This window comes from Salminus brasiliensis, chromosome 15 (assembly GCF_030463535.1).
Source record: "Salminus brasiliensis chromosome 15, fSalBra1.hap2, whole genome shotgun sequence".
NCBI classification, from domain to species: domain Eukaryota; kingdom Metazoa; phylum Chordata; class Actinopteri; order Characiformes; family Bryconidae; genus Salminus; species Salminus brasiliensis.
In genome coordinates, this window is record NC_132892.1 from 16,636,039 (window position 1) to 16,661,064 (window position 25,026).

Sequence of the window (25,026 nt, forward strand, 5' to 3'; positions counted from 1 at the left end):
TCAAAAATGAAATTGTCCTCATTAATAAATGAAATGGGCCTCATAAATAAATGAAATGGGCCTCATTAATAAATGAAATGGGCCTCATAAATGAAATGGGCCTCATTAATAAATGAAATGGGCCTCATAAATGAAATGGGCCTCAATAATAAATGAAATGGGCCTCATTAATAAATGAAATGGGCTTCATTAATAAATGAAATGGGATTCATTAATAAATGAAATGGGATTCATTAATAAATGAAATGGGCCTTAAAAATGAAATGGGCCTCATTAATAAATGAAATGGGCCTTAAAAATGAAATGGGCCTTAAAAATGAAATGGGCCTCATTATTAAATGAAATGGGCCTCATAAATGAAATTGTCCTCATTAATAAATGAAATGGGCCTCATAAATAAATGAAATGGGCCTCATTAATAAATGAAATGGGCCTCATAAATGAAATGGGCCTCATTAATAAATGAAATGGGCCTCATAAATGAAATGGGCCTCAATAATAAATGAAATGGGCCTCATTAATAAATGAAATGGGCTTCATTAATAAATGAAATGGGATTCATTAATAAATGAAATGGGATTCATTAATAAATGAAATGGGCCTTAAAAATGAAATGGGCCTCATTAATAAATGAAATGGGCCTTAAAAATGAAATGGGCCTTAAAAATGAAATGGGCCTCATTATTAAATGAAATGGGCCTCATAAATGAAATGGGCCTCATTAATTAATGAAATCGGCCTCATTAATAAATGAAATGGGCCTTAAAACTTAAATGGGCCTTAAAAATTAAATGGGCCTCATTAATAAATGAAATGGGCCTCAAAAATGAAATGGGCCTCATTAATAAATGAAATGGGCCTCATTATTAAATGAAATGGGCCTCATAAATGAAATGGGCCTCATTAATTAATGAAAATCAGCCTCATTAATAAATAAAATCGATCTCATAAATGAAATCGGTCTCATTAATAAATGAAATCGGCCTCATAAATGAAATGGGCCTCATTAATAAATGAAATCGCTGTCATATGTTCAAATCATTAATATCTCAAACGCTAATTTATAACTAGAGAAAGCTATATCAATGATTTGAGTTCTGAAGGTCTCAGTGAGGAAGAAACTGAAACAAGAAATGTGCTGAAAAACAAGTTAAGGGATTACTGAGAGTCAAGAAAGAACCTACCCGATGTTCACCATTTGTTCTTCATGAGAGCTCAGTATTCAGCTGAAAGCACTAAGGCGTACGGGAGGAATTCGGGGACCAGAAAATGCAGATTTTAGCAAAGTACTCACATATTCTGGCCACTGCATGTCACCACTGGAAAAGCTACCACTCACCTGTGAACACAAAAGCCAAAAATGCTAAACTGAATTTCACATATTGTTGACTGTGATGTACCAGCAATACTAGGACATGAGACATGGGAGATGTTACAGCAGGACAGGGTAGGAAAGAGCAGCCAAACACAAATGCACTCGCACCAGCAGACAGCAGGGGGCAGCTCAGCACATGGGGAAAAGAAGAAATGAAGGAAAAAATAAAAATAATGAAGGAAAGGTTTAGGTTTATATATCAATATGAACAGCACTGTAAACACCGCTCAAGCACAACAAAGCAGCAAAACTAATTATACAGAGCACAGCAGCATCATTTTCATGCAAAACAAGCAGGACAGCAGCGAAATTATTATACAGAACAAGTGACACTGTTCAAGCAGAACACAGCAGCATAACAAGTTTGAGGCAAAAACAAAAGCAGGACACAGCAGCCCAACACGGTCCAAGCAGAACACAAGCAAGTGGCACAGCTGCAGCCACCTTCAGCACTGTGCTTGCAGGGCAATCTTGTCAAAAATTGGATTTTTAGGTGCAAAAGTTTTACCTGTTTCTTACAGAGAGTGGGATTGTTGAGGAGAACAATGTGCCACCTTTCCACACGTCGCTGGGGAAGATGCAGTGAAGGTCTACAACATGTTACAATTCAGAGAGAAAGAAACTGAAAGAAGAAATGAGCTGAAAAACAAGTTCAGGGATTACTGAGAGTCAAGAAAGAACCTACCCGATGTTCACCATTTGTTCTTCACGAGAGCTCAGGATCCAGTTGAAAGCGTACGGGAGGAATTTGGGGACCAGAAACTGCAGAATTCAGCAAAGTACTCACATACTCTGGCCACTGCATGTCACCGCTGGGAAAGCTACTGTGGTGTCTAGAGAACCACTAGGTGGAGCTCAGTGAGTAAAGGGGGAGAGAGAAGAGGAGAAGAGAGGTAGCAGGTGAAGAGTGAACTGGTTCTGCTGTGACATTAAAGAGTTGACTACTTTTGTTCCACATCGCTGCCCAGCCTATTTATTCAAGTGGTGACACAACATATGGCGACTAGGATGGCTTTGAACTTGAACCAGCCTGCACCGTTTCTTCTGTCTCCGGGTGAGCCACCAGTGCCTTTTAAGTCATGGATACGTGTGTTCGACAACTACGTGCTGGCCATGGGAGAGGAGCTATCAGACGTTCGGAAGCGTGCACTTCTCATTCACTGCTTGGGAGCAGAAGGTCAGCGAATCTTCTACACGCTGACTGTTGCAGATGAGGGGTATGGAACAGCTCTATCAGAAATACGGGCCTTTTTTGTGCCAAAAGTAAATGTAGTAGCTGAACGTTACCGGTTTCGCCAGCGCAGCCAGCAGACTGGTGAATCTGCTGATCAGTACGTTGCAGCTTTGAGAGAGCTGGCAGCCACATGCGAATTCGGTACTATGGAAGAGGAAATGATTCGAGACCAGCTTGTAGAAAAGACAAGCTCAGCCCGCATTAGAGAGCGCTTGCTGTTAGAAGTACCACTTGACCTCAAGAAAGCTGTGACTATAGCACGCCAAATTGAAAGTGCTATGGCGGAGGCTAAGATAATGGTGGGAGCTACAGACGGAGCAGTGCACAGTGTACAGCAGAGTAGGAAGCCGCACTGGTCCCACAGTAAAGGCAAGCCTGCACAGAGGGCTCGTGGAGCATCACGCGATGCACAGGGAATTATGTGCTACAGATGTGCATCAAAACAGCATACTGCTAACTCTCCTGACTGCCCAGCTAAAGATGCACTGTGCAGAGGCTGTAATAAAAGGAGACATTTCGTCAAAGTGTGTCGAGGAGCCAAGAAAGTTTCTGAGGTAACTGCACCTGCAGTTACTGTTTTGAACATTGAAAATAGAGCAACTGACCCAGGCAAAATTATGTGTACAGTGCAGGTGCATGTTGGTGCTGGTCAGGCACAAGAACTGGAGCTAATGTTAGACACTGGCTCTGCTGTTTCTATTTTACCTGTGTCTGTGTACAAGCAGTTTTTCTCCTATATTGCCCTTTCTGCACCAACGATAAGCCTGGTTAGTTTTGGGGGTAATGCCATACGTGTTACTGGCTGTCCGAAAGCCAATGTACGTTTCGGAAACCGCAGTACTGCTGCTGAGTTATACGTTGTGCAGCAAGGATCTGCAGTCCTGGGTAGAGACTTATTCTCTGCGTTACAGTTGCAGGTTCTGAATGGTTCTGTCACTTCAGCTCCACACAACCACGCAGTCTCCACAGTCATAGCTGCACAAGATACTGCCCTAGGTTGTGCAAAAGATTTCTCTCACCAAGTGAAAATCCGGCCAGATGTTCAGCCGGTACAGCAGAAACTAAGACGCCTTCCATTTTCAGTCAGAGATGCAGTTTCTACAGAGTTAAAGAAACTGGTGGAACAAGAGGTAATTGAGCCAATTGAGGCATCTGAATGGGTCTCCCCCATAGTTGTCACAAGAAAGAAAGATGGAGGAGTCAGATTGTGCGTGGACTTAAGAGAGCCGAATAAGGCAGTGGTAGTAGACAGTTATCCTTTGCCGCACATGGAAGAAATGTTCGCAGAGCTACATGGAGCAACACTTTTTTCTACCTTGGATCTTCAGAGTGCTTACCACCAAGTCAAGTTGCATGAGGACAGCCGTAATATTACTGCCTTCATTACGCATGATGGCCTTTTCCGTTTCAAGCGCATTCCGTATGGATTGGCCTCGGCACCAAGCTGTTTCCAGCGGATGATGTCCATCATCCTAAAGGGTCAAGCAGGAGTCCAGTGTTACCTAGATGATATAATCATATCAGGCGTGACAGCTGAGGAACACGACAAGAATCTGGAGTCTGTGTTACAGCGCATAGACAAGGCAGGACTCCGTCTGAACCTCGCAAAGTGTCGGATCAGGCAACCTGAACTGTCCTTTTTGGGGCATACCGTGTCAGCAAAAGGGCTGCAGCCAGATGCTTCCCATGTGACTGCAGTGTCCCTAGCTCCACCACCTACAGATGTGATCAGTCTTCGCTCATTTTTGGGGCTCACATCTTGGTATGCAAAATTCATACCAAATTATGCAGCTGTAGTGGAGCCATTACGCAGCCTGCTTCGTGGTTCTGCTTCATTTGTTTGGACACAAGAGGCTCAACAGAGCTTTGAGAGGGTCAAGGAGCTCATACTCAGCAGTCCTGCTCTTGCACTTTTTAACCCAGAACTCCCCACCATAGTCACCACAAATGCTTCAGACTACGGGGTTGGGGCTGTGCTTACCCAGTTGCATCCAGATGGCACTGAACGGACAGTAGCATTTGGTTCATGTACACTCACCCAGGCAGAGAGGAAATACTCTACCATAGAAAAAGAGGCCCTAGCTTGTGTGTGGGCAACGGAGAGGTGGAGAACGTACCTGTGGGGAAGACAATTTACACTACGAACAGATCACAGCCCATTGACCACACTGTTGTCTTCCAAGGGACATGGAAGAGCTGGCATGCGTATAGCTAGGTGGTCAGCTAGGTTAATGTCATTCACGTATGATATTCAGTACAAGCCAGGACGTGAAAATTGCACAGCCGACTGTTTATCCCGCCTGCCACTACACAGTGAAGAACCCTGCCTGGACAATGATGTGGAAGTAGTGGCCCTCACTTCTGTATTAACAGCAGTAACACGTGATGAGTTCAAAGCTGCATGCGCCTCCTGCCCAGAGCAAATCAAACTGCGTGAATTGCTCATGTCCAAATGGCCTACATCTGCAAAAGCCCTTGAACCAGCATTGCGGCCCTACTTCAGGCTGCAAACCGAACTGTCTCTTCAGGATGAATGTGTTGCACGAGGCACAACCCGGCCGAAGCTTATCTCTCTGGCACACGACACATCAAGGCATTGTCCGTACTAAATTACGCCTGAGAGAGTTATATTGGTGGCCAGGGATGGATTCACAGGTGGAGGCATCCATCAAAGCATGTGTAACATGCCAGTTACATGACAAGTCAGCGGTCACACATACAATGCCAATACAACCTGTGCCATACCCTACCAGTGCTTGGGAAAAGCTCGCAATTGACATCACCCTTTGACAACGCACCAGGGCATTGTCGTTTTGTGATCACACTGATAGACTATTTCAGCAAATGGCCTGAGATAGCATTCGTGTCACATGCTACAACGCAAGCCGTGATCCAATTTCTATCTTCGGTGTTTAGTGTCCTCGTGCAAATGGAGAAATTGAACGCTTTAACCACAGCCTTAAAGACTGCTTACAGACAGCTTCACTGGAGCAGAAAGACTGGGAAGGATTCACTAAAGGCTTTTTGCAAGTATATCGTGCTACCCCACATGCTACAACCCAGTGCTCCCCTGCAGTACTGTTACATGGAACACCCTTGCGCACCAAGCTTCATGTGTCAGGTCTCAAGGTTCCTGTCTCACAACCGGCCCCATCAACAGAGCAGGTCTTTGCTAGAGTGATAGCACAACAAGCTAAGAGCAAAGCATACACAGATAAGAGGCGTGGCGCAAGGCATGTTTCTTTTCAGTGTGGTTCTTATGTCAGGGTGAGAAAACCTGGCATTCTTCCAAAAACTCAGTCCAAGTTTGGAAAACCGCTCAAAGTGATGGAAAAGAGGGGTCCATACACCTATAAACTGTCAGATGGACGGTGTTGGAATGCACAATGAGGAGGAGGATTTAAGTGGATTGTCAGTAATGGACTTTAATAGCACACAGCCTTCACAAAGTACACAGGTCAGAGCCTCACTGAGGGTTAGGAAAGCACCCGTGTGGTCTAAAGACTATGTGATGAAAATAATAGTTTAAGGCAAAGTTAGTACATATCAGTAACAAGAAGATTATATGTTACATTGTAATTCATCTTATTCCTGTGAATACTGTATTCTACACAGATGAACATTACTTGGGTTTATTTTCAGTCTGTTACGTTTCTTAAGAGAAAGGGATATGTGGTGTCTAGAGAACCACTAGGTGGAGCTCAGTGAGTAAAGGGGGAGAGAGAAGAGGAGAAGAAGAGAAGTAGCAGGTGAAGAGTGAACTGGTTCTGCTGTGACATTAAAGAGTTGACTACTTTTGTTCCACATCGCTGCCCAGCCTATTTATTCAAGTGGTGACACAACAGCTACCACTCCAGTTCCAAGCTCTGCACATTGAACATACCCATTGGAAGATACACATTCCTTTGACCTTCTTTTGGGGTGTCCTCAGCTTCAGAGGTATTCCAAAGGTCAATTGCAGACTATTAAAGGCCTGGAAGGTGTCGTCAACGTTACAAACGATATCTTAGTCTGGGGTGAAACGGTCAAGGAAACATGACGGCAGACTCATCCAAGTGCTAAAAAGGGAAAGACAGTGGAACCTGAAACTCAACAAAAACAAGTGCAAGATGAGATCATCACAAATCCGGTACATGGCCATATGCTCTCTCTGCAGGAGGTCTCAATCTAGATAGAGATAAAGTGAGAGCTGTAACACACATGCCTACACCAGAAAACAAGCAGGCACTCATGAGATTAATGGGCATGATTCAGTACCTTTCCAAGTTTATTCCCAGCCTGTCTGAAGTCGGCGCACCCCTCAGAAAACTGCATGACACTCCGTGACAAGACGAGCACAAAGCTATGAAAAACTGAAATCTCTGCTGATAAATGCTCCCACACTAAAAATACCTGCTACACCATCTGTAGATGGTCAGAGCTCAGAAGGCTTCGTAGCAGCAGTTCTGCAGGAGGGAAAGCCAGTGGCTAAATTACATTCTGAAAGGCAACAGCAAATGATCCAGAGATGCAGCTACTACACACAAGGACCATGGAAGGATGGCCCAATGAGAAAAATCCAAACATACTGAACATTCAAAGCAGAAAAGCAAAATACAGATTCAAGACAAGCTGCAGAGAAGACAACTCAAGCAGAACAGCTATTATGACAGACAGACAAAAAGCCCACCAAGCATATACATGTGGGACAAGGTGAGAATTCAGAGAGGGCAACCTGCTATCATGATCAGCGACGATTCTTCACAGTCCAGACGCCAGATGGAAGAACCTATGGAAGAAACAGAAAACAGAACACACATTCATTTGTGAACATTTTAGAACATTTATTCATTGGAACAGTTGAAACTGGAAAAACTCAATACATCAGAAAAACATTGACAGTCACAACAAAAGTGAAAATAACACAGGACAGAAAATCAAAATAAAACAAGAACATTGTCTTCAGATTGGACACTGGTGCTGAATGCAATGTCATCACAGCACAGATCTACAAATCAGATTTGAAACAAAACTCCAGAATTCAACTTAGAAACCACTCACATATTCTAGCCACTGCATGTCACCATTGGAAAAGCTAACACTCACCTGTGAGCAGAAAAGCCATTTCACATTGTTGTCAGTGATGTACAAGAAATGTACAAGAAAGACATGAGACATGTGAGACGTTAGGTGTGGTTTAAAGATGGAAGAACCTGTAGGATAAACAGAAAACACCTCCTCAGGACGACTGAAAGAGTTCCCATCAGCATCACCCAATGTTGTTGCAGATTCCTGTGTCGAGCTGCAGGTCAGTGAATCCGGTCCACCTGCAGAAACTGGTACTGCAAAACAACCTGACTTACCTGAGTCACATCTGAGAGAGGCATACAAAGAGGCTTCTTTCACAGACCTCAAAAAGGAAAAAGATCATGAATTCAGTGAGTTGCATGACTCGTTAATCAGAGACAGAGACAGGACTGTTTGTGGTATTAGGGAAGACCTATTGTGGGCAAGGTTGCTGCTTTTGCACTGACTGCATCTTAAACTGAAGGTCACACTGATGATGGTCAATAAGAGGAAATATCTCACATACTTTAAAAATGAATCTTAGTCTAGATACAGGAGAGGAAACCTCGGTCTCCTGGTTTAAAAACTGTATGTTGAAGAGTTTAGTCAGTTGTGGATAAATGCTGCGTCAGCATGTTTAGAAACTTCAAACAGCATGTTAGCGTGTGGGTTGATGAGAAAAGGATTTCTTGGATCTCAGACTCCACAGATCGCTGTGGCCTCCCAGGGATCAAACTCCCCCTCTCTCAATGACAGGAGCAGCGATTAGACGGTGTTGTGTTGCTGCGTATTTTCTAACTGAACTGACGATTAGAATCAGTGTAGGTACCGAACCCAAGCACAGAGTTTACCTTTGAAGGCTTTCTATTCTAAAATGATGAAACCTCCTGGGGTGGTGAAGCTGATCAACAACACATTTAGTTCTTATAAATGTCAGTAGGGGGATTTCTCTGAAGACTGTTCTCTGATGAAGGCTGGTAGCTGGATTGGTTCTTCAGAGGACCTGATGCTCCCTGGAACTGAAGTTCAAAATGGAAAGCTGTGTATTAGACATCTCTCCTGTTGTGAAAGACATTTGTGTCACGTAGAAGACATGAACCTTCTTGGGGCCTTTAATCCATCACCTCTTAACTCCCAGACTTTCTAAGGATTATTATTCTGCAATGCCATGGAATATAGCACACACTGCCCAAATCCTTCTAAAGTTAGAGGAGTGAGGAATGAGTTTAAAAGGTTAAAAGGGTTCATGATGTTCACCACAGTTTAAACAAACACTGAAAGTTACCTGAAATCGTGCTGGACATCTTCTCTAACTGGCTACAAGAGGTATAGTCTTCCTTTTCTTCAGGATCTGCTTGAGAGACAACATGACAGATTATCTAGAACATGTCAAGTGTTTTGGATAACATCAAATACCTCAGAGTTTGATGCTAGTTAATAATAATAATAATCTGAAGGGGAGTTAAAGTCTCGGTCTCCTGGTTTCCTGCATCACTGTGGGAGCAAAGGTTCTAGCTCAACCACGATCCACAGAGCAGGACTTTCCTATCAGAATTGAACCCAGCCAGTAGGCCAACACTTAGAGCCATGCTTGAGGGCTACAAGGGGTGTACCCTTGTCGACTTCGTCAGGATCTGTTGGAGGGACACAACAAGAACACATATATATACACACACACACACACACATTTATGGTATTTAGCTGACTCTCTTATCCAAAACGACTTACGTCTCCCACATGATGTGGCAGCTCAGTGGCAGGTAGTGGTGTTATTCGCTGCGCCACACCAACCGTTATTGGTTGGTGCCCACACCAATATATATTTATTCATGCATCACACAACTCACATACCTTAATCTTGGGGAACTTTAGCCTCCTGGTTCTTTGCTTCATGGTGGACTGTGTGAGAACAGCTTCTGCCTCCACCACTGCACAAAGAGGAAGACTGAGACTCTTGCTCTGTGGACTGGAGCGGGATGACGTCTAGATCAGAATAAGCTCTGCTGTTTCCCTCAAACTGATTGACGTCCACCACAAAAAAAAGACTGCCTATAACTCTGGAGAGGACACAGAACAGAGGTGGAACACAAGTCATCTTTGATTATTTACTTCTTGTCACTGTTGGTGTCACTGTGCATCGTTCAGCTATTCAGCGCACTTTGCACAAGGAGAGGCTGTCTGTCCAAATATATGTACTATGGGAGAGTAATGCAGAAGAAGCCTTTTCTGCTCACAAGCCACAAACAGAGTCGCTTGAGGTATGCTAAAGCACATTTAAACAAGCCAGCTTCACTTTGGAATAAGGTGCTGTGGAACTAAAATGGAGGTATTTGGACATAACAAGGGGCGGTGTGCATGGTGGAAAAAGAACACAGCATTCCAAGACAAACACTTGCTATCCACAGTAAAAGTTGGTGGCTGTTCCATCATGCTGTGGGGCTGTGTGGCCAGTGCAGATACTGGGAATCTTGTTAAAGTTGAGGGTCGCATGGATTCCAGTCAATTGACAATTGATGCAGCATTCAACTTTAAGATTAAGGATGTATTTGCTAAACTATGCCCAGATTTTAAAGTTCAGTCTCACGTGATCGATCTTTTCTTAAATATCCAGTGGTTGTTGTCCTCAGCTGATTCAGCTGATGGAATGAAGATTCTTGACGTGCCGTCCAGGTACTGCTTCTAGGAATGTTCATCTTTCTGGCTTCTGGTCCAGGAAAAGTTCCCAGGAAATGTTCGCTTTACCCTCGTTCAGGTCGTGACCACCCGTTCCACCCGTGATTTCAAGAAAGTAGCTGTGTGGGAACGCTGATCAGACGTCCAGCTGAAATTCTAAAAGGTTTCTAAGGTGATTAGAGTTAGGACCATCAAGAGCTGGCTGTCCTTTGTTAGGACAATGGTAGAGGACCTCCTTGGTTCCTTTGTTTAGCCCTGTTGGGTGTTTGTTTACCTGGCTGGGGAAACAGGTTGGTTCTTTGTTGGGACAGTCTTTTTAATCACCTGTGTAGCCACACCCATTTTCCTCCTCTGGTGCTGTCACCTACTGGTGAGCAAGGGTACCTACGTCCCAGTTTGTCTTCAGGGTATGATTTATTGTACATTTGAAGAGCACTTATAAATGAAATGTCCACTGGGAGAGATAAAGTTCATGGCAGGTCAAGCAAGTCCTTCCAATTCTTAGCAGGTTAGTTTTCCACGAGGTGTTCCTATAAGACTGAAAACATCTGGGCAGCTTTATGCAAACATCTGGGCCGTTCTGGTTGACTAACCAAACTTACAATGCATAATAATGTTGGTCATGTTAAAGCTTTGAATTATATGATTGCATCATAAAAAAATACATAAATAAATAAAAAACACCAAATATGATTTAATATTGTGGAAATGATTAGATAGATGGCTTTTGATGGAAAGGAGGAAGTATCATCATTAAGCCTTATAGAGAGGAAAGTTAGTGAAGGTGTTAGCTTTGTTGACTGGGATGGATACCTGATGCGTCAGGGTAATTAATAACCATGTTGTCTATATAACATGTGGACCCCTTGTGCTGTCCTGGGAATCAGGATTGTTTCCTGATCAATGGCTTTGTGACTTTGTTGACAGTCTGTTTTAGACTGTATGTATTACATGTTGCAGGAGGTTAATTAAGAGTTAAGCTGACATTAGGTTGACTAATGCCTTATAGGAAGATATCCCATGATCTTAGTTTTAGACTTTGCTTAGGTCAAGTAATTCCACATTTTTGATTGAGTAATTAATTGTCAGGCAGTGTTTCGGTTATTCACATCAAGACTAGTCTTGCGATGGACTAGTGAGGATAAATGTTTCAGGATCCTAAAGCCAAGCATAGACTTGAGCTTAGTGATTTGAACACGTGTCTGCATAAGTAAGTATGTTTATGTAATTATGTTTCAAGAAAAGATAAATAAATATATTGCTGCATTGGTCACCCGTACTCGCTAGGTTTGTACAATGGTGGTAGCAGATATGCTGTCCAATAATCTATGTACATATGCTGTATGCATTTAAAAGGGTTTGATATGGAAAGGGTAAGCAGAAAATAGTAGCTATGCTGGACACTGCTGGAAGCCTAGTTACCAAAATACTGTGCAGTAAGCTACCAACACCCTGTCACTGCTGTGCTAGTCTATACCCTTTAGTACTAGTGTGTAGTATGCAATTGGGACGCAGCCTAAATCCCCTATCAGATGTTGGAGTGTTTAGTGCGCACTTCTTTACCTCTGTTTGAGCCATGGAAGCTCAGGTACCAGCACTAATGCATGGCCTTAATAGCTGATATGACCAAATACGATCAAATAAATAAATATATATGTACAGTGGGGAGAACAAGTATTTGATACACTGCTGATTTTTCAGGTTTTCCGACTTGCAAAGCATGTAGAAGACTGTAATTTTTATCATAGGTACTCTTCAACTGTGAGTGATGGAATCTAAAACAAAAATCCAGAAAAATACATTGTATGATTTTTAAATAATTAATTTCCATTTTATTGTGGGAAATAAGTATTTGATCATCTATCAACCAGTAAGAATTTTGGCTCTCACAGACATGTTACTTCTTCTTTAAGAAGCCCTCCTGTTCTCCACTCATTACCTGTATTAACTGCACCTGTTTGAACTCGTTACCTGTATAAAAGACACCTGTCCACACACTCAATCAGTCAGACTCCAGCATCTCCACAATGCCCAAGACCAGAGAGCTTTGTAAGGACATCAGGGATAAAATTGTAGACCTGCACAAGGCTGGGATGGGCTACAGGACAATAGGCAAGCAGCTTGGTGAGAAGGCAACAACTGTTGGTGCAATTATTAGAAAATGGAAGAAATGCAAAATAACGGATAATCTCCCTCGGTCTGGGGCGCCATGCAAGATCTCACCTCGTGGAGCATCAATGATCTTGAGGAAGGTGAGGAATGAGCCCAGAATTACACGGCAGGACCTGGTCAATGACCTGAATAGAGCTGGGACCACAGTCTCAAAGAAAACAATCAGTAACACTCTACGCCGTCAAGGATTAAAATCCTGCAGTGCACGCAAGGTGCCCTTCCTCAAGCCAACGCATGTCAAAGCCCGTCTGAAGTTTGCAAATGACCATCTGAATGATCCAGAGGAGGAATGGGAGAAGGTCATGTGGTCTGATGGGACAAAAATAGAACTTTTTGGTTTAAACTCCACTCGTCATGTTTGGAGGAAGAAGAATGATGAGTACAACCCCAAGAACACCATCCCAACCGTGAAGCATGGCGGTGGAAACATCATTCTTTGGGGATGCTTTTCTGCAAAGGGGACAGGACGACTGCACCGTATTGTGGGAAGGATGGATGGGGCCATGTATCGTGAGATTTTGGCCAACAACCTCCTTCCCTCAGTAAGAGCACTGAAGATGGGTCGTGGCTGGGTCTTCCAGCATGATAACGACCCAAAACACACAGCCAGGGCAACTAAAGAGTGGCTCCGTAGGAAACATCTTAAGGTCCTGGAGTGGCCTAGCCAGTCTCCAGACCTGAATCCAATAGAAAATCTTTGGAGGGAGCTTAAAGTCCATGTGGCCCAGCGACAGCCACGAAACCTGAAGGCTCTGGAGGAGATCTGTATGGAGGAGTGGGCCAAAATCCCTGCTGCAGTGTGTGCAAACCTTGTCAAGAACTACAGGAAACGTCTCATCTCTGTAATTGCAAACAAAGGTTTCTGTACCAAATATTAAGTTTCTTTTTCTGGTGTATCAAATACTTATTTCCCACAATAAAATGGAAATTAATTATTTAAAAATCATACAATGTATTTTTCTGGATTTTTGTTTTAGATTCCATCACTCACAGTTGAAGAGTACCTATGATAAAAATTACAGTCTTCTACATGCTTTGCAAGTGGGAAAACCTGAAAAATCAGCAGTGTATCAAATACTTGTTCTCCCCACTGTATATGTGCTTTTACTGTGCGTTTACCTCAGTCTGGACACTTTTCTGTCAGAACTATTTGCTGAGTACTCGAACCGTTTCGCCTCAGCCAGCTCTCGACTGGCTGATGAAATCCTGAAACCCTGCTCATTGGTCCCACAGGACTGATTGACAGGAGTTTAAACCAATAAGATTACGGAAACAATTCGTGTGAACCAATACAGAAAATAAGAGAGTTAAGCTGTAATTGAAAATACTTATTTAATAACGTGTTAATACAGTAATTAGAACTATATTTATAAACAGTAAATACTAGGGATACATATATAATAAAAATACAGAAATAATAAATAATTTTACTGGACACTCATCAGTCCTTCTGGGGTGTCGGACAGGCTGTAAGTGTGTGTGATTAATTTGGTGATTGATATGATTGATCAGTGCTTGATCAGTGTGTTTTGGTTTGGTATCTTAGCTTTTAGCAATTATTTAGTCAATCGCCATCTCCCTGCTCTCTTTCTACGGGCAGAAATTTTGTCCAATGGCTGCATGGAGCTGCAGGATCACAGCTGGCCATAAATGAATGAATGAATGAATGAATGAAGGCCCCAAACCTGACAAAATTAAAGTGGATGAAGCTGGAATCTAGGTGATCAAAACTGAGGCAGAAATGAGCTGTATAGCTGTAGGTCTTCTTAGCGTGTTCTTCTGTAGTGTTTGTGGCCGGTGGACCTCAGAGCAGTACTGATCAAATTTTATGGCTGGCCATGAATGAATGAATGAATGAATGAGTGAATGAATGAATGAAGGCCCCAAACCTGAAAAAATGCTTAGAGAAAAAAACAAATTTAAATCCTTAGTGATTTCCTGAGTGTCCCCTGGTCAGATCTACGATCTTGAGATGAGAAGTTGTGATTCAGGAGGCGTTTGAACCGTATTTCTGCGCTGTATTATTGCAAAGATATTAATAGAAACGCGGAGACAACATCGTAAAAAAACACTAATTAGCATTAAACAGTAGCATTTATGAGATTCCGAAAAAAGGACCTGTCCCAGCAAAGGGGGGCATCCGGTCACCCTGTCTGATCACTCCCAAAGGAGCTGGTTCAGTTGTTTGAGGTGTCGAATTACTGGACAACAGTGAGGGTTCCGCCATTCCTTGTTTACCCTGGTTACCATGGTTACACCTTGGCCAGAGGTTTAGTACAGCTCCCTGCAGAAGTCAATGGCAGTGGCCAAGTGGCCAGTCAGAGGGCACGGTTTTAAAAAATGTCAGTCGATGATGTCATAATGGCCTCTTTGACATCCCTGTGACATCACGGCCCCACAGAGCAGTATAAATAGACCCTGCAGAGCTCACCTTCCTCACTCTGAGCCTTTCACTCACACAGTGCAAAGGAGCAGTCAGTGGCATTACCAGTTCTCACCTGAACCAAGACCGAAACCGGGGAGATGGAGCAGTGGAAGGCTGAGCGGGAGTCCCTGCTGTTTCAGCTCAAGGAGGCCCAAGAGAGCATTGAGAAGGAGAAGGCAGCCAGGCTGAGGGAGCGGAAAGCCAACACAAGGAGGCACAACCGCTGGATAAAAAGGGTCAACACAACAAGGGACCAGGACATTGAAAAGGAGACGTACGAGCTACGTGCCAAAGTTCAGGACCTGGAGGAGGCCAAGCAGGAGGTAAAGGACTCGCTGGACTTCCAGTCGGAAATCCTACGACAGGTCAGCGAGGAGCTGGCAGACAACAAAACCAGGCTCAGCAGGTGCAGGGTGCTGGCAGAGCAGCTGTACGCCCAAAACATGGAGCTGCATGCATCTAACTGGTACAAGAACCAGGAGCTGGAGGTCCTGCGACACGAAAGGGCTCTGACAGAGGCACTGGACAAAGAATACAACCTGGTATCGGCTCTTCCTCCATTGGCAATGCAGAAGCAGAGGGTCATGGAGGAGCTGAAGCAGAAGGCAGCTGCTGCAGAGGAGGCCGCTGCGGAGAGGGCCGCTGCAGAGAGGGCAGCTGCAGAGAAGGTCGCTGTGGAGAGGGCCGCTGCAGAGAAGGCCGCTGCGGGGAGGGCCGCTGCAGAGAGGGCCGCTGCAGAGAGGGCCGCTGCGGAGAGGGCCGCTGCTGAGAGAGCCGCTGAGGAGAAGAGCCTCAGCCTTTTTAGCCTTCTCAGCCTTCTCAGGGCGAGGCTTAAAGGCTTCTGGAGCCGACTCTCTGCTGCATGCAGAAAGAGGAAGTGAGAGAGGGAGACAGAAACCGAAACCGAAACCGAAACCGAAAAAAAAAAAAAAAAAAAAAAAAAAGGACGGGAACAACAAGAAGGGAAGAGAAAGAGACAGAGTGACGATGAAGATGAAGGGAAAGACAGAAGGCATCAGAACGAGACAGAGTGACGATGAAGATGAAGGGAAAGACAGAAGGCATCAGAAAGAGACAGAGTGACGATGAAGATGAAGGGAAAGACAGAAGGCATCAGAAAGAGACAGAGTGACGATGAAGATGAAGGGAAAGACAGAAGGCATCAGAAAGAGACAGAGTGACGATGAAGATGAAGGGAAAGACAGAAGGCAACAGAACGAGACAGAGTGACGATGAAGATGAAGGGAAAGACAGAAGGCAACAGAATGAGACAGAGTGACGATGAAGATAAAGGGAAAGACAAGGCATCAGAAAGAGACAGAGTGACGATGAAGATGAAGGGAAAGACAGAAGGCAACAGAAAGAGAAAGAGTGACGATGAAGATGAAAGGAAAGACAAGGCATCAGAAAGAGACAGAGTGACGATGAAGATGAAGGGAAAGACAGAAGGCATCAGAAAGAGACAGAGTGACGATGAAGATGAAGGGAAAGACAGAAGGTAACAGAACGAGACAGAGTGACGATGAAGATGAAGGGAAAGACAGAAGGCATCAGAACGAGACAGAGTGACAGTGAAGATGAAGGGAAAGACAGAAGGCATCAGAACGAGACAGAGTGACAATGAAGATGAAGGGAAAGACAGAAGGCAACAGAAAGAGACAGAGTGACGATGAAGATGAAGGGAAAGACAAGGCATCAGAAAGAGACAGAGTGACAATGAAGATGAAGGGAAAGACAAGGCATCAGAAAGAGACAGAGTGACGATGAAGATGAAGGGAAAGACAGAAGGCAACAGAAAGAGAAAGAGTGACGATGAAGATGAAAGGAAAGACAAGGCATCAGAAAGAGACAGAGTGACGATGAAGATGAAGGGAAAGACAGAAGGCAACAGAAAGAGACAGAGTGACGATGAAGATGAAGAGAAAGACAGAAGGCAACAGAAAGAGACAGAGTGACGATGAAGATGAAGGGAAAGACAGAAGCAACAGAAAGAGACAGAGTGACGATGAAGATGAGGGGAAAGTCAGAAGGCAACAGAAAGAGAAAGAGTGACGATGAAGATGAAAGGAAAGACAAGGCATCAGAAAGAGACAGAGTGACGATGAAGATGAAGGGAAAGACAGAAGGTAACAGAAAGAGACAGAGTGACGATGACGATGAAGGGAATGAAAGAGACAGAAGAAGGGTAGAGAAAGAAAGTGTGGGGGAAATGGGGACGTTAATCACAATGACATCTTAAAATGGGCTGGATACCCAGCCTCAGAATTCTCAAATAATTAAACAAATCAGTCCCATTAATAAATGAAATGGGCCTCATAAATAAATTAAATGGGCCTTAAAAATGAAATTGACCTCGTTATTAAATGAAATCGGCCTCATAATTAAAATCGCTCTCATAAATAAATGAAATCGGTTTTATTAATAAATGAAATCGGTTTTATTAATAAATGAAATCGGTCTCATTAATAAATGAAATCGGTCTCATTATTAAATGAAATTGGCCTCATAAATGAAATCAGCCTCATTAATAAATGAAATCACTCTCATATGTTCAAATCATTAATATCTCAAACGCTAATTTCTAACTAGAGAAAGCTATATCAATGATTTGAGTTCTGAAGGTTTAATTAATAATAGTATTACAATAACAGCCAGTATCAAATGATATCAAGACAAACAAACTGGAATAAATAAATGAAGCAGTTATTAACACAAACTACTCTAAACACAATAACACCCTCAGTCAGTATTAGTGATGCACGATGATATATCTGCGGCCGATATATTATTCACCGATATATCGATTATTTCTTTTTAGGTTCGCTAACTGAGGTGGCGGCTGCTCGTCCAGCTCAAGCGCCTCACCTCGGCACGCCAGCTCTTGCTGCAAACGGGGAGAACACGGCGACAAGCGCGGCGTGACTCCACCCACTACGCGCGGCAAGGGAGCGGAACTCCAGCGCATAGTGGGCTACCGACCTGTCACCCTGCTCCAGCCACAGCAGCAGGTCGTCCGGCGTGAGCCCCTCTCGGGGACGCTGAAACACTGTCTTAAAGTGCTTCACGTACTCCGAGAAGGGCTTCACGCTCAGCTCCTCCCAGGTGGCCCTGGCCCAATCCAGAGCTTCTCCAGCGAGATGGGATACGAAGAAGGCGACCTTCGCCTGGTCATTGCTGGTTCCCTGACAACTTAAATAAGCTCCGGATCACCAGAATATGTATCCGGAATGTCTATCGGACTAGGGATGTGGCAGGGAGTTATGTTGCTGTAAAAAACATAACAACAAACATGCAAATAAAAGAAAACAGCACAATAACAATAGAAACACAACTGTAACAAATGTAAGTGGCAGGCAATTCCCACCAGTGCTCTTACACGAGAGACACTCACCATATAATCAATAACCAAATAATGGAATAGATTTGGATTATTCAGGAAACAAAAAAGCGTCTGTTAATAACTAAATATTTGAAGTAGTATTGTGTGCTATTTCAAAGTCATGGACCAAAACTACATTGTGATTGCACACTTTAAAAAAAAAGCAACAGCCCTGTAACCCTGCTAAATATGTGTGGCATAACAGTTAATAAAATCAGTAAAAATGTAGGGGCAAAATAATGATGATCAAATCTGAGGTAGTGAAAAATATTATTGATTATGGTGGCGGATACTGATCCAAGAATAACCTGCGCACTGTTAAAAGAATAAGTTCCTCAAGGATCTTTTGGAGGTTCTTCAATTTGAAACTGTGGAGGAACCTCTTAAGGTGCTTTAAGGAACCTTCTAAAAAAGAAACTGGATTCAACTTTTACAAAGACAGGGAGAAGACTTGCAGAGATGGATCTAAGCAAGATTTATTGAAACACAACAGGAATACAAAACAAGGTGCAGAGAAAACAAGGTGCAGCAACCTAAGGGATAAAACTGAAACTCAAACAGAAAGTGACAAACCAAACGGTGAAAACAACAAACCTGGGACTGGGAGGAGCAGGGAGTGACAGGGGATTGAGCCGTGATCTACCGAAATAAGAACGTGGGAAGGGGTTAATGAAAACCGCAAGTCTAGCTTGGGATACAGGGGAATACTAGGGGAACCTAAACTGCAGGCCTCGCTTGGGAAACAACAGGGAGAACTCAACAGAGTACTAAAGCAATACCATACCATTTTACCAAAAATGTGTAAAACAAAAACCCCAGAATTCAGCTTACAAACCGCTCACATATTCTAGCCACTGCATGTCACCGTTGGGAAAGCTAACGCTCACCTGTGAACACAAAAGCCAAAAATGTAAGATTGAATTTCACATTGTTGATAGTGATGTACCAGCAATACTAGAACATGAGACATGATGGAAGAACCTATAGGAGAAACAGAAAACACCTCCTCAGGACGACTGAAAAACAGTTCCCATCAGCATCACCCAATGTTGTTGCAGATCCCTGTGTCGAGCTGCAGGTCAGTGAATCTGGTCCACCTGCAGAAACTGGTACTGCAAAACAATCAGACTTACCTGAGACACATCAGAGAGAGACATTCTTCACAAGGTCAGGAAGACAAGTGAAAACACCAGCAAGATACAAGGACTGAATCTGGAACACACATACAGTACACATTTACAATATTCACATACACATTCAGAGGACACGGTTCAAGCTCCTGTCCATCTGCTGACTGAATTTAAAGTTACTGTCATTTACTGCATCTTAGATTTGTTTAGGTTATTCTGCAATGTCAAGCTATTCTCATAAATATGGTGTCAAATGTACAGTTCATGTAGTTCAGTTCAGAGACCTCATCTCATTTCCCTTGAGTTTTAAAGCATTATGGTCCGACAGTGTTTGTATGAACGGTGTTGAGAGTCCTGCACAGCCCAAATCCTCCTCATTTATAGTTCTATTCATATTAAGAAAGAGAACAAAAATACATCAATTCAAGTGTGGGGATTTCACATGTTCTGGAGCTAAGAGGCAGCCCTAGCTAAGAATCACGCAGCTCCCCCAAAAGTACTAAAGTGTGAGTGTAGCACAGAGTCGTCCTTCCTCCATACTTTACACTGAGGAGCTGAAGCGGTTAGCAGAGGGGAAAACGGCCGTGGTGGTCGAGGAGCTCCTCGGCTTTTCCGGGGTCACGCAGACGCCGCCAGTCCCTCTCCGGTGCGGGAGTGGAGACGACGACTCTCGGTGTCCGTCGCGCCGGTAGTGCTGGAGTTCAGACGCCGCGTTGGAGGAGTCACGGGTCAAGCTGGACGACTTCCTCGCAGAGCGGCTGGAAAGCTGGTTTCTCCGCGGCCGCCATGTTTCTCGAGGCTAAAGAGAAAAACGCAAAGGCCGGTTAGTGAGACAGAGGACTGTACAGTAACACGTAAATACAGAACATGTGTGAATCTGCTTCACTTTCATGATCAAATTATTGACATTCCTCAGCATTCAAGGTTTTTTACTGGAGACAATGTGAAATGACCTGAATAAAAACATTTTACAGCTCTATTTCTGTGTTCAACAGATGTACAGTCTACATGCACATTCAACAGTGCTGTTTCTCCTTAATCTAATAGTGTCAAACATGCTGTTTTAAATAGGAACAGAACAAAGCAATTACACACTCAGATCACAGACATTTCATTAAAAGAAGAAACACAGGCCGACATCACTGGATGCTCCTCTGGGGTCAGTTTGGACAAAGCTTATGAACACAAGTGAATCAGGCAGTGGTGGTGTAGTATTGTATTTGTACAACAGGTGGCGCAGTAGAGCTGTGAAGCTGAGCAGCATCCAATCACTTTTCCCTCATTTCTGCATGAAAGGGTTGATTAATTACAGACTCATTTTTGGGATAAAGGATCTGCCCTGTTTTTAGACTTTTATAAAGCCTCAGTTCAGCAGAGCTTTATTTTATTAAGTAATTATTAGATATTTTCTTTATATTATCTGACAGTAACACAATAAATGTCCAAATGTTGGTGGACACTATTTTTTAATCAATGCATTCAGCAATCAGTTGCACCCATTGCTGACACTGTCCCTGTAATGCAGTATTGCCAATAGAATAGATCTCTCTGGAACAGATAAACATCAACCTATTGGCTCCATGCCTAATGCCAATCGTGGGCTAGAGGGGTATAAAGCCCCCCAGCATTGAGCTGAGGAGAGGTAGAACTGTGTTCTCTGGAATGATGGTGCTCATGATGTCCTTTACTTCTAGGGTGAGCTGGGGAAACTTTTAGCTTTGAGTTGGAGATGACGTTGGGTGATCGTCCAATATTCTGACCTCACCAATGCTCTTCTTGCTAAATGCATTTCTCACAGCAATGCTCCAAAATCTAGCAGAAAGTCTTTCATGGTAGTAGAAACAGTTACTCCAACAAAAGCAGGCTAAACTCCTTTTTAATACTCTTGATTTCAAAAGAAACAACAAATAAGCAGGTGTCCAAATACTTTTGTCATATAGTGTATTTCTTAGAAATGCTGAATTCTTTTGTTGAAGAGACTCTGGTCAGTTCTGAGAGCAGCAGGTCTAAACTTAAACCTGGACTAAATAAAAAGAGGAGTTTTAGATTTTACTTTGAGTAGAAACAAATAAACATCCAGAACACCTCAGTAATGCAGAACAGCTCTTCATTCAGGCTCTTTTCCTGAACATGATATTAATAATATAAATTTTACAGCTGTTTGGAAAAGATGAAGCATTAAGGAGGAGTCTAAAGTAAGTGTAGAAATGAAGACACTGCTCAGCACTGATGTGTGTATTAATGATAAACTGATTAGTCGTGTGCTTCTCTGTGGACGAGTTGTGATGAAAAGGAGGATCTCAGCCCATTCTCTTCCTACAATGGAAAACACACACACACACACACACACACACACACACACACACACTTCATACACTTCATACACTTCATACACTTCCATCACCAAATATGAGGGTTTATTTAGAGTGTATTCTACACACTGCACACTAACATGTTTCTATAAAACAACAATGGGGCAGAAATGAAAATATTGCAGCACTGATATTAAAAAGTACCACAAGTGTTTGAGCAGCATGAGTGTAGAGCTTTTGCACTGACTGCATTTTAAACTGAAGGTCACACTGATGGTCAATAAGAGGAAATATCTCACATACTTTAAAAATGAATCTTAGTCTAGATACAGGAGAGGAAACCTCGGTCTCCTGGTTTAAAAACTGTATGTTGAGGAGTTTAGTCAGTTGAGGATAAATGCTGCATCAGCATGTTCAGAAACTTCAAACAGCATGTTAGCGTGTGGGTTGTTGAGAAAAAGGTTTCTTCTTTTTTCGTCAGGATCTGCTTGAGAGACAACATGACAGATTATCTAGAACATGTCAAGTGATTTGGATAACATCAAATACCTCAGAGTTTAAAAGTAGTTAATAATAATAATAAATTGAAGGGGAGTTGAAGCCTCGGTCTCCTGGTTTCCTGCATCACTGTGGGAGCAAAGGTTCCAGCTCAACCATGACTCACAAAGCAGGACTTTCCTATCAGAATTAAACCCAGCCAGTAGGTCAAGACTTAGAGCCATGCTTGAGGGCTACAAGGGGTTTATTCACTTATTCACTCACCACTCAACTCACATACCTTAATCTTGGGAACTTTAGCCTCCTGGTTCTTTGCTTCATGGTGGACTGTGTGAGAACAGCTTCTGCCTCCACCACTGGACCACAGAGCACAACCTCACAAGCCTGCTGGGAACACGAAGAAGCAGAAACTTCTGCAGAGGAAGCAGAATGATGAGCATCCTGCTGGGAAAAAGTTCAAATTCAGTAGGCATAGCTCCATTCAACCTCACAAGTTAGTCAGAAATTTCATTTTTCTAATGACAAATGACAGGTATTGGGTCCTATGCACAAAAACACAAGCACACATTTCACAACACCTAAACACAATAAATGCATGTAGTCTAATGCAAAACTACTGACAAGGTCTTCCAGCTGTAATAAGTGGGCTTTTGTCAAACTGGTGGTTCTCGTGGTGTGCAAACTGACTGACCTCTTTATCTGTTCTTTGCTTCAAAGTCTGGTACATTTTAAAAAAGCTCAAGCAGGTTAATCACATGGACATGTCTGACTTTGTCGGTGTCTCCCTGAAAGATAACACCTTCATTCTGTAGTTCTGTAGTTAATAGCTGAGGCAAGGTCAGGTCCATCACCAACTGTGCTTAAAAGTTCTGCATCTGTGTCTACTCCACATTTTCACAATATCCATAGTCTGTAGACTCTACTAGACGCTACTAGAATTCCAGGTTATGTCTGGAAAATCTAGATTACTACTGGCTCTCGTTTTCACAGTTACAGCCTCATTAACTTCATTTAGCATATGGGCTGTCAGTTCAGTTACTAAAGCGTTCACTTCAGCCATTCAGCTTCTCCACCCTGGTCCTGGAGGCACCCACCGTACATTTAAACATTAAATTAAAGTGAGGTTGCAATAATACTTACTAATTTAATGTTTCTACTGTTTAAGCTCTGCCAGTGTGTTGTGCCACAGCAAATCCTGTCCCAAGTCCCGTGAGCTTCTGAACCTAATATTTCTATATATTATTATATCATTAGCTACAGTTAATTCAGAGTCTCTGCAAATACATTTCAGGATCTAATAAAACCCACAAATTCATTTTACCTTGTGTTGCCAAAGTATGAGCAGGACTAGCAGATTCAGCCCCTGCCTCCCAATATCTAGACAAGCAGCAGCTTCTGGAGCTGTTTAATTCTGCTACTTAGAAGGAGGACTACTTTCAGACACTGGAAAGAAATCAGTACTTTTTCATTACGCTTCAGAGCTAAAATGTGACCCTGGAAGTTTTCAATTCTCACTTAAATAAGAACTAATGAAATATGGGAGGTAAAGTTGAGTTAAACAGAGCTAATGCAGCTCAGCATCAGCTATTAACTCTAACTAATATTCCTACTGGAGGAAACAACAAGACCAGCTAAAACAGATAACGGCAGAAAGCCTGTGTTGTCGGATGAAACAGTATAGAAAAGTTAGTCCGTTTTGATCAGGAGCTTTTCCAACAACGTGGAAAATAAGAGCCTCTTTTAGAAAGGTTAGAGCTCCCGAAGTTTCTAAGTTAACGCCGAACATCAGCAGCGCTAGCAAGTTAGCTCCTCCAGTCGTACAGCTGAAGTACAAACACACACGAAAGCAGAAAACCAAGCTTTCAAACATTCACTGTACGTTTATGGTCACATATAAGGTAAAAGATCAGCTTAAAAGCAGCTAGTTCACATGAACTCACCTGGCTCTATCGGGAACGTCTGTCCTGGGAGCCTCCTTGAAGTAGACTGACAGACTGGAAGGGGCGATACCGGTGACTGCGCCTCGTCCCAACACAACTGGACTACAGCTTCATTTGGGCAAAGCTGGAGCGACGATGAGGATTGCAGATGGAAAATCTTCCATAAACTCCAAACTGCTGAAGCTCCTCATTTAGATAAGGCTTTAAACACTGTACACTCATATGCAATTGTACACACACTGTTTAATTAGCAGATTTGATTCATTTAGAAAGTCCAGAATATGCTGCCATAGTATTTCTATGTTGTTTATTTGATGAACAATCCACATTTAGTACATCATACATATTTATAGTACTAAACTGTAAATCATACAGATTTAAACATTTTATTATATTTTTATTTTATTAAATAGGTTCATTCTCAGCGCCTTTAAAGCTTGCAGATGAAAACACTGAGAGACAGAAAGTGTAAACTTCAGGACTGGAAATCAGGATGTAATTTAATTAATTAAAAAATAAATGAAGTGAAATGAAAACTTTAACACTGTAGAAGAAATCTGTCTCTACTGGACAGACACGTCACTTCCGGCTGACAGGTCCAGCGCTGCTCTCCTGCTGCTTGTTTCTCCCAGTCATATCTTTGTATCAGGGATGAGCAGAACGAGGCTTTTTAACCAGTTGAAGCAGAAGTGGTTCATTTGAAGCTCTACTGCGCCACCTGTTGTACAAATCCAATACTACACCACCACTGCCTGATTCACTTGTGTTCATAAGCTTTGTCCAAACTGCTCCATACAGCGATGTCGGACTGCGTTTCTTCCTTTAACTGAATGAATTTCATC